This window comes from Scleropages formosus, chromosome 2, assembly GCF_900964775.1.
Source record: "Scleropages formosus chromosome 2, fSclFor1.1, whole genome shotgun sequence".
NCBI classification, from domain to species: domain Eukaryota; kingdom Metazoa; phylum Chordata; class Actinopteri; order Osteoglossiformes; family Osteoglossidae; genus Scleropages; species Scleropages formosus.
Window position 1 is genome coordinate 3,368,003 of NC_041807.1, and position 16,002 is coordinate 3,384,004.

Sequence of the window (16,002 nt, forward strand, 5' to 3'; positions counted from 1 at the left end):
GGCTCTTCCTTATAGGGTAAGAAACCCGGCGGACTGTAAACTGTGTTTTCGGCTCGTAACCGAACAGTTCCAGCCGAAAAGAAACAAAGGGGTGTCGAGGTGAACGTCGAGTGGCTCGGGCACATCTGCTGATCCATTTGTGCACCTTGATGCTCACCTACACTGATGCTGCCGCTTCTGCTGGGCTGTTTCCATGTTTTTTGCAGATGAGGTGTTTACTTGCCGGTTGGCTTGGGGCAGTTGGACCACGGATGTTGTGCACATTAACTTTAGCACTTTTCCTCTCCAGGCGCACATACCGAAAACAAATCCTCCAGCATTCCCTATTCCATTGATGAGGGGCAGAATGACTGAATTATTTAAGACAAATATGTACAACTACCATAATGCCAAGCTTCCTATAGTAAATGCTATCCATTATGTTAAATAAAACATAGATCGGTAAAGAACATATACACTGAAGAAGACTATATTACTTATGAATGTATGTTAAATTGAAATATATGCTGTGTCAAAAGAAATTCTTGTCATATTTCTTCTTATTTGAACTGTAAAAGAGTGACCATTGTTCGTTAATGGAACAGTTTACATCAGTGGTGTGTTCTTGTTTTTTTTTTTTTCCTTCATTTCTCTTGATAAAACCATAGTGACTACTGCTGTGATTTCTTAGTTTGTGCTGTCTAGTTGTGGATTTTTCTTTAGCGCTAGTCATGTTTTCCTAGAAGGTGGTCTGTGGAAGACTTCAATAAGTATATTTTATGATCGAAGCGGGGCAGGGGGATAGCACACCGAGTAGCATCGCTGTCTCACAGTGCCTGAGTACGTGGGTTTGATCCCTGCTCAGTCCGTGTTCTCCCTGTGTCTGTGTGGGTTTTCTCCGGGTGCTCTGGTTTCCTCCCACAGTCCAAAGACAGCTATTCAGGTTCACCCACAGTGTGTGAGTAATAGAGTGTGTTTAACTGACATGTGGATGAGTGACCCATGGTAAGCAGTGTAAGTCACCTTGGTGAATAAGGTGTGTGGGCTCAGAACACTACATAGAGCTCATTGGAAGTTGCTTTGGAGAAAGTGTCTGCTAAATAAATAAATGTAAAGTTTATCTTTGTAAGCTTTTCATTAGCAATTGCCATCTTGGAACTAGCCCACCTGTCCTCCAGCACTCATACTCAGGAGTAAAGGATGAACAGCAGGTTGTAGTATGCCTGGTGTGAAGCTGATGGGATCACAAAAGCCATTTTCCTGTCATTTTGGAAGTCCTTTGTGATGTCATTCAAGGGCCGAGCACTGCATATGGAAGGAGTTCAGATCATTTCTTTAGCACACAGTTTCCCCCATTGAACAAGCTCTATACCCAGAATGCTTGCGTGAGCACGTCTTGAGTTAGAAACGCAGAGGCACTTCCGTCCTGCCGAACACCAGCAGAGGTCAGGCATCTCCTGAACACCTCCGGTCACAGTGCAGGACCATGGTTGGACGGCCGTACAGTCTGCACTAAAACTTGCACATCTTCCCTTAACACCTGCCTTTATACAGTTTACATAAATTATCCGGCATTTACTTGCATAATGATACTCTGGAAATGAAAATATAGCTGCTAATAACTTATTGATGTTCAGCAATGCAATATGTTTATATTAATTTATGTCATCAATATACGATTATTGTGTATCGTATGTCATATATAATGAATACACGTGGCAAAATCTGATTTAATATAAACATTCATTGCCTGGTTAATGCTATGCATGCTTCAGGATGGTGCACTTTTATGACGGTGCCATTTTTAGACCATGTTCACAAATGTTCTTTGTAGGGATCACACTCATAAATGCATTATATTTAAAATTCATGTCTTGGACCAAACCTGCACAACATACCAATAATATTTACATTATATTGCATTTATTTATTTCGCAGATGCTTTTGTCCAAAGCGACTTCCAACAAACTCTATGTAGTGTTATGAGCCCACACACCTTATTCACCATGGTGACTTACACTGCTAGATACAACACTCATCCATACATCAGTGAAACACACTCTCTCTGTCACTCATACATTATTTGCCTGTGGTGCAGTTTCTGCATGTGCATTTCTTACAGACAGAAGGAATGAGCATCAATATTCATGAATTATTTGGAAACACAGGTCTAAACCATACATTATAATGTATATCGAGCATTAACTACAGAAAGCATTCTATTTCTCTGTATTTTTGATGGGGAAAATAAAATAGAGAGACATTAATTATTAAATAAATACACACGTATGCTGTAATATTTATATTTTCCGATAAAGTGTATTGTGCATATTTTGCATAATACAAATCATACAATATTTTAAAATATTGTAGAATCCGAACTGTGCCGGGTTCTAGAATTGAGGCAGTATTTGGTGGCCTTGCAGAGGGTTTTATTAAGAACATAAAACAAATACTGAAACAAACACAGAAGAAAAACAAACAGGAGCAGCAACCACATCCACATCGACAGCTCCACAACACGATGACTCCGGTCCTCCTTCAATCTGTTGAATATTATGGTTAAAAAACGTGGGACTAGTACTGAAAATGTAAGTCAGGTGGGTTTTCAGTTTGAAATTCTTGCTGTATTTGATGTGCAATGCATGATTTCAACAAAGTTATGCCAAAATAACTATTTCCCAACTAAAACTGCACCAGTCCTAGAACCTCAAATGACGGGATATTTAACTTAATTGTGCAGTTGGTTGACACGTGTGGTTGGGTCCCTAACCCCGATGTTGATCAGGCACTGTGCATATAAAATCAGATTGTCTGACTGTGATTTGTGTATATCCAATGCATATATGAATATTTAGCACAAAACATGTCTCAACAAGCCTCGTGTCCACAGATGGAGAAAAAAAAAAAAAAATCAGGTGTGAAAAGGAACTGGAGAATGACCGTCTTAGTTTAAATTTATATTTCTTTGAGCTGTGATAGCTCTGCTAGGAATTTTATTTATTTTTTTTTGACATTATCGCTATTATTCTACCATGACCATAAACGAAATGTTTTCCACATTCTTTGGGAGAAACTGCGGTCTATAAAAATGGTCTATGTTCTGATTCGATTAAAGCCCACTTGTGTTTGCCAGTTTTGGTTAACCCTACGAATAAAGCCAAGATTAGCATAATGTGAAAATTTATAGAGCAATGAAGTATGTGGAGAGATGTGACCTCTTAATGAAATGAAAGTGCAAAGCCCATTATGACTCGGTGCCTCTTGCAAAACGCTCATAATATGCAGAATTGCAGCCCCAGAACAGTGCATTGATAAATTCAAAACTGTTGCATTCCTACTGTAGCCTAATGCACCCTCATCTGTATCTTAGAATTCTAGCTGTCAGAGGCTTTCTGTCATATTCTATGTAATTCAGTCAGTCTAATACAAATGCCCATTCACAAATCAGGCTGATGCCTATAGAAGTAATTTTTGCGTGCCCTTGCTTCATCATGTATTTTGGAGAAAAGAAGAGACAAAGTTTGGGAAAGCTGTGACTTCACTGTGTCCGATTCAACTGAAACTGTGTATAAAAAGGTAGATCCATCATAGTGCAAGAATCCACAGGGATTACGATCAAATGAAGACCACATGGCATCCCACCCTTGACTTCTGCATGTAATTCTACCCACAATATTTTTTCAGAGGTCTGTCTCCAATGGGCTCTCGGTGTCTTCGGTCCAAGGATAGGAGTAGACAGAATCTGCGGTAACTGTATGTTATTGCACGCCCCAAAATAAAAACCAAGGCATTGCCGTTCGGCCGAGTTACCTCACTGAAGTTCTGCCTTGGACCTCAGCCGAATCCCCTGTAATACCGCCGCATCCTGTGTGTGTGGAAGCTGGAGATACTATGCCTAAGGATGCCATTGTTTTAGCTTGACTCTCTTAGCATGCACTGCAACAATAATCAGACGAATGGAAGCACTGATTGGGGATTTCGGATCTAGTCCCCACAGAGGTGGCAAATGCACACAAGGGAGGCATTTCGAGGAAAACACCGACTAATTTGGTGGTATTCCCCATAATGTAACTCATTCCCCACAATGGAACCCAGTAATTACAATTGCAATATGAAGAGCTGCTTTGTCTAAAAAAAAAAATCGATACTAAGCCCAGCAAACGTCACTAGGCGCAATTGACCGAAAGAGCATGATTTTGGCAAATATTACACACTGGAGAATGTACCTCTCAGTACTCCCTTTGATGGAAATACCTGCCAGTAATTTAATATTTGAAAGAATTCTTCAGAGACATAACGTAATTATCAAGCCCCAATTCGTTCGCAGCACTTGCAGATCAAAGACTGGGCCTTTCAGCTACTCTTAATATGACTTTCTGCAATCTGCCGAGAAACATTTCTAAGAATGGGCCGCAATGAAGGAGTTATAGTGCGCCGAATTGCTGGCCAGGGGAAGCAAATCGCTCCAAGGGGTTTTATTATCCCTCCGAGAGCCTTGATATGCACCGCTAAGGAACCGATACTTGGCATTCCGCTCCAGATGTCATCTTTTCAACCAACAAAATACAGTGGCATTATCTTAAATATACAATATATTTACACTTCAACACAGCCGCGCACAGAGATGTAGAGCTTTGTGATCGTGTCTGCAAAGCTACAAACCGGGGACCAGGTTTCCCTGTAATACAAACAGGTATTTACCCTGGACTGCCTCAAACTCAATAACCTTGCATGCTGGCAGGGAAGGAAAAATTGGAAACGCCTTACTAAGCAGTGCCCACAACATGGTGCACCTGCTAAATGGCAGGAGAAAAAGGCTTGATGAGCAGATTATATTGCCTTTATTATTCCTGAGGAATGTAGAAGTGACTTTCACTTCGTCTGGGAACATAAGTGAGCGAGAGAGAGAGGAGAGAGAAGAGAGGGAGGAAATAAGACGGCATACCCCCTTTTTCCTCTTTCTTTCAATGTAGAGAAATGCTAATAAAACCGGAAGGGTCACTCTTTTTTATTGAAGGTAATTGCACCTGAGCCTCCTCGTTCAGGGCTAATAAATCAAGGAGGAAGAGGCAGCGAGGGAAGGGTTAACTAGCACATGGGTCACAGGGTTAATCCCATTGCTCAGCTGAAATACAGAGGAGGAGGTTTTATTCCAAAGTGCTCTGCAAGCCAGCTTCAAACTGCAGATTTCCACCAACATACTTCTCATATTAAAAGAAAACAAGTTACACAAATGAGACAGATGTTTCTTGTTTGTGATGACAGTTGCGATTCCTTCGCTTCCCCCTTCACCAGCGCACTTGAGTTGTGTAACAAAGAATGGAAGGCTGCTCAGTACGCTGCCCGGACAGCAAAACCCTCAACGCCGTGTGCCGTGAGCTTTGTCCCCCTGCCACCTTCGTCTCTCAGCTGTGGCTCCTGCTTACTGGGAAACACGGCTTAACGTAACTTGGTTTTCCCCCGTTGGTGTGATCCGACATCCCTGCCCGGACCAGTTCGATGAGAGGAGTCAAAATGTTCACTGGGAGCTGAAGTAGGTGGCCCATATCTTCCTTTTATTGCGTCACATCTTGTTTTAACAGAAAAAGTTCCTCACTTAATGGGTATTAAACAACAAAACAACAAAAAACACACACAAATACTGTCTGAACCGCTTGTCCCATACGGGGTCGCAGGGAGCCGGAGTCTAACCCGGCAACCCAGGGCGTAAGGCTGGAGGGGTAGGGGACACACCCGGGACGGGACGCCAGTCCATCGCAAGGCACCCCATGCGGGGCCCGAACCCCAGACCCACCGGAGAGCAGGATGAGGTCCAACCCACTGCGCCACCGTGCCCCCCACAACAAAAAACCTATTTCCAAGATTTCGAATAATTTTTCTGTTACATTGTAGTCAAATAATTTTCAAAATATATAATATTAGTCAAATAATCCAGAAATTCATGGTAGAGACTGGAATCAGCTTCCCTGAATAACCATACTATGCGCACAACACATAAATCTATAAAGTATAATAAGTTGTGTCGCAGGCTTTTTAAACATACACTACTCCTCTGGAAAACTTTCGCTAACTGAGCTTCATTTTGAGCGCATCTACCATGCTTACTACAATTAATTGCTAGTTCTGTAAAAAAAAAAAAAAAAAAAAAAAATTAAATCAGCAAATTATTGCATATTTATAGTTGTGTACTTTTTTTCCCAGTTCCTTGTGGAAATAGATTTAATTCACCTTGCACAGAGGTGTCATACTCTAACTCACTTGAAAGAAAAATGCGTCGTAAATTAATGCATGTGAAATATTGTAAATGCACATGCAAATGACTAGATGTAACCGACAGCGGCTAAAATATATGCATGTAAAATACGTATGAATAAGAAAAACACCTGAAAAACCGAGGTAAATTTTTAAAAATTCATAAGCATGACGTTAGAGCAAAAAACCTTCTGGGACATCACATGTGAACTCTGATATCCCTTATTTAGCTCTTCATTCATTAATAAAATTATTAAATGCCTTTTTGGGGAAGAAACAGATTTTTTTTTTTTTTCCTTCCCTGAAAGCAGTGCCTGCACAAGATAACAGCAGTTTTCCACCTATAACGTAAACCCTTCGAACCCATGATCTTGCGGTCACAAAAATAGGACTGACTTTCCACCTGCATCCTGATTTTTAATCTTCACAGCAACAACATAGAATTGGTATTGGTAAGAAATATGCATTTCTTATACATGGCGTGAAACAGCAGCGGACACACTTGTGTATGACTTCATGACTTTACTCCGCCCACATAGCGAAGGATCCTAGTGGGGGGGGGGGGATGGCCTGAAGGTGCAAGCAAGGCTGGTGGAGCAGGACCCCTGGTGTGAGGGCGGTGGCGGGTGCACTCCAGTGTTATTCCACAAGACAAAGGCGCTCTATTGTGAGGGCCACACGGAGCCCAGTGTGCGATTCGTCTGGAATTTCAAGCTCGGGCGAGCTCCCTTTGTTACGACGACAGCTCCTGAATGCGCGGCATTGTTTTAGTGAACTTTTCCAAACACTGAAAGATTCCTCAGCAACTGCTCAGCCATCGCAGCATGACGCACACGTCCGATATATATATTTACATTTCATTCATCTATAAATACAAACCTCTGTTCAAGTTTATCCATGGTGTCACTGACACACCCACCCCTGCCCTTTGATTTGTTTTGACAAATGTCTTTGCTTTTCTTTTTAAACATCTTCAGATTTTAAACGGCATTAGCATCTCGGATCATATTGGAGTAATTGTTTGGGTGCTTTCTATAGTGTTTTCGTTTTAAGTCCTGGAGAGCCTAAATCGTTCGATTGATAAATTAATCAATTTTTGTACTGAAAAACTGACTCAAGTTTACAAATCCAGACTGAACTAAGCTTGTTCCGTCAGTATTCATACTGAGTTAAACTAAACTTTATCCCATTGTCAGCTCTTTCAAAGGTTCTGCACCTATGTCAGATGGACCCTGTGTATGAATTCATGTCAAGTTTTCTTCACTTAGGCCTTATTGTGACATTATGACATTAGCTGCTTGCAGCAAAACACCAAGGATCTTTTCATATCTCAGTGTTGATAGTTTTAAATGACACCTTTAAGAGCGCTGCAAGTTCAAGTACGTTGCTCTTGAGAAGAAAAACTTGAAGGCGCAGCCTTAACTCCATGATCAAGATCTCTAAACCAGCTGTGATGAACGCCGATCAGCCACGACATTAAAACCACTGACAGGTGACGTGAAGAACATTGACTATCTCGTTACAATGGCACCGGTCAAAGGGTGGGATATATTAAGCAGCAAGTGAACAGTCAGTTCTTGAATTTGATGTGTTGGAAGCAGGAAACATGGGCAAGCGTAAGGATCTGAGCGACTTTGACAAGGGCCGAATTGTGATGGCTGGACGACTGGGTCAGAGCATCTCCAAAACAGCAGGTCTGGTGTGGTGTTCCCGATATGCAGTGGTTAGTACCTACTGAAAGTGGTCCAAGAAAAGACAGCCAGTGAACCGGCAACAGGGTCATGGATGCCCAAGGCTCATTGATGAGCGTAGGGAGCAAAGGCTAACCCGTCTGGTCTGGTCCCACAGAAGAGCTACTGTAGAACAAATAGCTGAAAACCTTAATGCTGGCCGTGATAGAAAGATGTCAGAACACATAGCGCATCGCAGCTTGTTGTATATGGGGCTGCATAGCTGCAGACTGGTCAGAGCACCCATGCTAACCCCTATCCACTGCTGAAAGTGCCAACAATGGGCACGTGAGCATCAGAACTGGACCATGGAGCAATGGAAGAAGGTGGCCTGGTCTGATGAATCACGTTTTGTTTTAGATCATGCGGACGGCCGGGTGCGTGTGCATTATTTACCTGGGGAAGAGGTGGCAGCAGGATGCACTATGGGAAGGAGGCAAGCCGGCAGAGGCAGTGTGATGCTCTGGGCAATGTTCTGCTGAGAAACCCTGGGTCCTGGCATTCATGTGGATGTTACTTTGACACGTACCGCCTCCCCAAAGATTGTTACAGACCACGTACACCCCTTCATGGCAACGGTATTCCCTGATGGCAGTGGCCTCTTTCAGCAGAATAATGTGCCCTGCCACATCGCAAAAATTGTTTAGGAATGGTTTGAGGGACAATGACAAAGAGTTCAAGGAGTTGACTTGGCCTCCAAATTCCCCAGATCTGAACCGATCAATCATCTCTGGGATGTGCTGGAAAAACAAGTTCGATCCATGGAGGCCCCACTTTGCGACTTAAAGGATCTTCTGCTAACGTCTTGGTGCCAGATACCACAGGAGACCTTTAGAGGTCTTGTGGAGTCCATGCCTCGACGGATCAGAGCTTTTTTGGCGGCACGTGGGGGACCTACACGGTATTAGGCAGGTTGTTTCAATATTTTGGCTGATCGGTGTCCGTATGGGAAGTGCAATTAATAAGGAACTGAAGGTCAGGTGGAAAATTATATGAAGGGTGTGTGTGACAGTTCTCTGGTTCTTCTCACAGGATGACATGGGGACTTAACCTTTATCCTTTACCGCACTGAACTGGAACATGGTTTTGGATATGTCTTCCCTATATGTCAAAGGGCAGCAACATACTTTTAAATTAAAATTGCAAGCATAGCTATCATCATTATTGGAGAGAAGTAGTCTAAAACCAGCAGTGTGTGCAGACTCGAGCGCAACAAATATCCAGAAGCCCTGCATCATAGAGTTGCCGGGCTGTTGAGCGTCAATGCTGGTGCAGCTATTTGACGGGTCTGCAGGCCCACCTGCATGGTCCTCATACCAATCCTGCTTGTTCAAACATGGCTGGAACCTCGTCCCTGAGCAGGGGGCTTCTCACCCACTGGGGATGGACTGTCATCTCTCCAGCAGGCTGGTGTGGGAGCAGAGCGGTGCACCTGCATGCTTATTTAGGGCGCCGTGTCACGAAGGGAGACGGCCCATGTGTACACTACATGTATCAGTATGCTGCGGGGGGCATCCTGTCATAACAAGATTATAGGGGGCTGGGGAGGGAACGTGGTACTCCACACATAACCAATGGCCCCAGAGCTGTCAGAATACTGGTGTCTCTCCACAAGCAGAGCCAGAAAGGCCCCTTACAAGGACACCTATAGAAACATGACACAGGGCGGAAAGTATTGAAGCATTAAAATAGATTACACACGGAAACAGATGTCACGATAGGCATGGCATACCAGTTAAAACCGCCGTCCCCCCACGTCCATGGGGTCAACGCACGTAGGCGTCAGTAGGGGGATCTCAGAGATGGGCTGGTTTCTAGGTTCAGGGCACACTGGAGCACTACACTGAAAACCTGCTGCATTCTGGCTGAGGAGCAATCTGTCCTCAGAGAGCGGTCATCACTGTTCAGTTATAATTACTAGCCATCACTTGTTTGACACCTTTGTTCAAGGCAATCTGCAATGTCATTTTCGTATGATGGCGTACTTCCAATTATTTATCCATTTTTCCGGCTGGGTCATTTTTTAGGCAGTTTCTAAGCTGGATCAATGTCCATAAAACCAAAACCCATGCTACGATCTGATCACCTTGTATTCTCGGTAGGGGCAGTACAGCAGGTAACATAACGGGACACCAGCAAAGACTTGCAACAATGATCCTGTTGAACACCAAGGTGTAAAAATGGTAAAAAGTAGCCTTGGATAAAAGTGACAGATTAGAAACAGAGCAACATTTACCTCCTGTTAAATTTGGCAACCGTGGTATGAAACTGTGGCACACTAGTTATCTAGATGAGAGGGAAAGATCTAACAGCATTTACACCTACCCTACCTCTTCCTCATGCCTGTTCAAATGGCCAGAGGTGAAGGTTTGATTTATCACTCTCACTAACATTTGCACAGTACGCAGAACACCAGACCTCACCTGGCCCCCTAACTGAACTTCTTTTAACTTCCGGCTGTATTAGTCCCAGGTGCTGCTCTCCAGCTTCCCCTATTCCTGGCATGCAAAGAAACCTGGTAGTCAAACAGAAGAAGCAACATCATCAAGTCACCATGAAATTCAGCTTCAGTGAACCCAGATGGCACTGGAAGTCAGCTCATATCTTAACTTTTTGTGAATTGAACATTATGTCACATATCAAAAAAAAAAAAAAGCATCAAAAAGAGAATCTCTCAATTTATTCATGGGCTAGGTCATATAAAAAAAAAAAAAAAACCTTAGATGAAGTTATGATTACATTTATTTATTTAGCAGACACTTTTCTCCAAAGCAACTCCCAATGAACTCTGTGTAGTGTTATCAGCCCACACACCTTATTCACCAAGATGAGTCACACTGCTAGATACACTACTTACAATGGGTCACTCATCCATACATCAGTGGAACACACTCACTTTCTGACTCACACACTACGAGGGAACCAGAACAGCATGTCTTTGGAGTGTGGGAGGAAACCAGAGCACTGGAAGAAAACACACAGAGACATGGGGAGAACTTTGAAAGACATTAGTCTGCTTTAAAGTAACTGCATTAACTCGAGAAAACATTAAATTTGTGTTAAAATTCCCAAAAATAACTAAATTTGTCATCACCACAACATACTCAGTGCCTGTTGCCATAAGCATCTGGTCACTTTCATTTTGCTTTATTGTCTACACACTCAATAAAAGTGTAATAATAGAGACATATCTTGATTTATTCTCTGAATAACACACACAGACACACACCATCTGAAACCGCTTGTCCCATATGGGGTCAATAGGTGCTGGAGCTTCAACCCAGCAGTGGAGGGCAGGGGGCTGGGGACACACCCAGGATGGGAGCCAGTCCATTGCAAGGCACCTCATGCAGGACTCGAACCCCAGACCCAGCAGAGAGCAGGACACAGTCCAACCCACTGCGCCATCCCACGCCCCTTCCCTGAATAAGTTCTCTAAAAGTTTTGGATAATGCCATCATGGGAAAAAAATACTTTGTAAGCCTTAACATTTTTCTTAACTTTGAGCTAAATTAAAAAATTTAAGGATACTAAATAAAAAGAAAATAAAAACACTTTCTTCACTAACTTTTATTCAAGGCCATCTGATCTTCATCCCAGAAACTATTTAACATTCATCATCTTGTTAATTACTGAAAAATAAAAATGAAGAAACTTTAAAATGTTTGTATCTTAGAAAATTTGTAACTCAAATACTTGTAACATGAGGACCCCGTGCATATGCAATATTCAGCCTATTATTTTACTGAAACAAGAAGAGCTGAAATTGAAAGTCACCATGCTCATTCTAAGCATTTTGTTCCGTGAGGAGGAAAAAAAAAAAAAAAAATTATGGAGTGGAGGAATATCCACACAAATTCTGGACATGGTGATCGATTGTTTTACAGTATTACAGGGTCTATAATTTATTTTAAGCGAACACGTTGTTTTTGCTTCCCAAGTGATAAAAACAAATATTTCACATTATTAGCGATCACAACGAGCATCCTTCATTCTCTGTCCTTCTGATTCAAAAAGCTCTTTTTTCTCCTCCATGCTGTTTGTTTCAATCAATTATTAAATAAAGGTTAAATATTTAACCACCGCAAATGTACCTGTTTGACAGCTTGACTGATCGGGTTTCCATAAAACACGTTCCATTTAAAGTGCAAATCTGTGATTTCTGTCAGGATAGTGCAGTGTTTCACTTTATGAAACAGGAGGAACTTACCAGATTGCTCGATTCAAGAAAAATTTTGGCATATTCTTCTAAAAGTCAATTCTCAGAATAAGGTTAAAGAAAAATTGCGTCCTTAAGGGTGCCGATCAGAACCATGTTTTGGGTCACTGCTACATGCCTTTGAGCAATACCTTTTACCCTACTGTATAATTTAGGCCACCAGGATGAGGCCTGAAAGCCATTACTCTGGAACAGTGAGTAAACTTTGGGATCTGCCTTGTATTGTTGTGGCAAGTAAAAGTCATTCAAAATCCAGACAGTAACCACAACTTTTTTACACACACACAGTCTACAACCACTTGTCCCAAGGGGGTTGTGGCAAGCTGGAGCCTAACCCAGCAACACAGGGCATGAGGCTGGAGGGGGAGGGGACACACCCAGGGCAGGACGCCAGTCCATCACAAGGCACCCCAGGCAGGATTCGAACCCGAAACCCACAAGAGAGCGGGACCCAGCCAAAAACCCGCTGCGCCACCACGCCCCCCCGCAACTCATTAATTCACAATAACAAATGTGTAACATAATTTACAAGATTTCAGCTTAAACTCTGTTCGCTGGTGTGGAAAACTACCCTCATTATGAGAGTAATGCACACAAAGCAAAGACTTAGATGTATTTTTATTTCGGCGACGTAAACGTACTGCTCTTTCGCACGATGTTGCGGCTGGGAATAACGTGACCGTGTGGAGTTGTGGATCTCACGAGGGAAGGTGAGTGACTGAGACCTGCCCCTGCTTGCATCCCCCAGCGCGATCCGATCTCCGGCTGTCAGCGGTGCCGGGCCATACTGCGACAGGGGCTCAGATAAACGTACTGGCTCCCGCAGGTGCCCCCCGCCTTCTCAGCGCAGAGGTATGCCAGCCATCCTCCACGTGTTCTAATTAATCGCTTTCAGCAGCTCTTTAGCTCAAGTGCCCGCTGACAGGCCGAGCTCCAGAAACGCAAAGAATGCCAGATCACCGAGCTGCTCCGCAAGGAGAAGGAAGAGTGGGGAACGGAACCCCTCAGCCCAGGCTACCGGGACTCTGGGCAGACCTCTTGGATCACCATAGGGTGCGGTCTCTCAAATTGTACTGTAATTGCACTGATAACCACCCATCTCCATTTGAAAACAGTCTTTGCGGGAGGAAAAAAAACCATAAAGCCGGACTCCATCCTGCCACGCTCGCACGGATCAGTCTATTTGTGCGATGACAACTCGGATCTCACAACTCAGTCCCGCAAATCCCAGCCTTGATGTCGAAGACCGCATTTCGCAGCACTGTCTGTTTTCAAAGAGCTTGAACAGATAATTAAAAATTTAAAAGAAAAAAAAAATGTTTTCTCAACATCGAATTTCTCCCGGGGATTTGAGAGCGTAGGAATTGGCCCAAAACGTATTTCCCTTGGGGAACGCAGCGCTAGGCGAACGGAGCGTGTCCTGACAAATCGAGTAGCGAGTCTCTCTGCCGACTACGCAAGCGGCCCCCGATGGCACGCTTAAAATGTACCGCGGTATGCCTCGCTCAGAATTAATGTATGATTTATCACAATTAATTATATTCATCATCACCTTTCAGCTTTCGCCATTATTAAATTTTTCCTTTCTCTCATGATTTAATTGTGCCTTCCATATATTGTTCTACATGAAACTGTCACAGGTATCTATTTCACCATTCACTTTTCAAAAAAATCATTTTACAAATATTTCCAACTGTGGAAAAACTTGGAATATCAACATTTTACTCATAGACTTGGGCCTTTAGATGGAGCCTCAATAAATTTTGTCATCTGCCCAGGAGGGGAGGCTGAGAGCATCTCAACCAGAAGAGTTCGTATCAAGTCTGATATGATGCAGCCAGAGACACCATCTGTCATGGTCCACACTAATGGCGGTGCATCGTTGTTTACAAAACAACTCTTTCTCAGCAATCTGTTAAAAGCCTGGAAGACACAAGTATCCAGAGCCTGTGATGTGTCAGTTGTAACACCGGACTTTTTGTTATAAATTGATTAATTTAGCCGACACTTTTCTCCAAAGCAATTTACAGTGGTAAACCACTTACAGTTAGTCTTTACCCATTTTTCACAACTGGGTAATTTTTCTGGGGCACTTTAAGGTAAATACCTTGCTCAAGGGTACTACAGTTGGAAGTGGGATTCAAACCTGCAACCTTTTCTTTAAGACAGCTGCTACCCAAATTTGCATGCAGATTGGAACATCACCACGCATGCAGGTAAAGAAATCAGGGACAGCTGGTAGAGTAGTGGTTAGAGCTGCTGCTTTTGGCTCCCAAGGTTGCAGGTTTGAATCCCACCTCCAGCTGTAGTACCCTTGAGCAAGGTACTTAACCTAAATTGCTCTAGTAAAATTACCCAGCTGTATAAATGGGTAAATAATTATAGGTACCTTAACATTGTAAGTTGCTTTGGAGAAAAGCATTAGATAAATGAATACATGTGAAAGTTATGGCTCCGTAGCATAAAGGTCCTTGGTTCTAATATCCACCCGTTGCCATAGATTTGCGTGGGGTTACTTACCTGGAAGAATACTCTGCTATGGGTGTGATGCAAATTGCCTTGGAAAAAGGCATAAGGTAAAGAACATAGTTCACATTACTCCTCGCGCCATCTTAGTCTTACCCATCTCATGGACCTGATGACGATTTCATCGAAAACCATGACAGTACTTGCAGTTTCACATTGCCCCCTGCTGGAATTACTTCCTCACATTCTGAGCATCCATAACAAGGTCAAACATCTGTCTCAATTTCACCATTCGTTCACAAAACGAAAATACTGAATTTAGGCTTTTTCAGCAATCTGCTTTAAATTGAGTGCCTTGTTTAAATCTACTGTATGAGAACATAATCCTTTTAAATGAGACTTTGAAGGAAAGTCACATGCATACATGATTTAAATAATGTAAAAGCATGGTAAACAGTTGGTATGCACATGGAATTTAACCTCTTCATATGCTTACTGTACAAAGAGGTAGGACAAAGTCTTTTTCAAACCTTTACCAGATATTCATAGTGGACCTCCCAAGTACAGAAGACCCCAACAACAACGATCTGCATGCCAACAGTGGACTTAAACATCAGCTACAGTAAACGGTTCAGAGCTTTCATATTTTAAGTCACTCTGTGTAAAATATTAAGGGCTCTATGTTGTGTCCGATTCCTCAAGAAGGGAGAGAATATAGGCTAATATAGTAATTTAACAATTTAAAGTGAGAAATTTCTCCTTCCAGCAAACAGGTGCCCATCTCACCTTATGGCAGTGTTATTTCATCTGTAAAGTTGCATGAACTGCATATACATCAGTTTGCTTCACATTCACTAAAGTAAAAAAGATCCAGATTCTTCAGTGTTGGAATCAGTGCTGAAATGCTGCATTTACACACACACACACACACACACAAAAAACTTGCTGTCAAGTTAGAATCAGCCGATAAGATACATACAATTTCTTGAAAACGTTTATTTTGAGAATGTTACTGGAAACATTTTTTTGTTATCAGAATCATTTTAAAAGTGGATAGGACCCTGTTGAGATCAAAACATGGTTCACACTTCACCGTATTAAGAACCTTTCTGTCTTGTTCATTTGCTATGAAGAAAAGCACTTGAACGTGTTTTAGACCTGGAAGGGAACTAGGCAGGGACAAATGTTCCCTGGGTTTTATGACATGCAGCCTATAGGGACGCACTCCCAAGTCTTCATATAAAAGTTAAATACAAGAAATCTTACTCTTACAGGCAGAACTGATTATCAAGGGGGAGAAAAAAAGTTGAATTCCATCACATTCATACGACTTTCAAATTTAAAAATTTTACA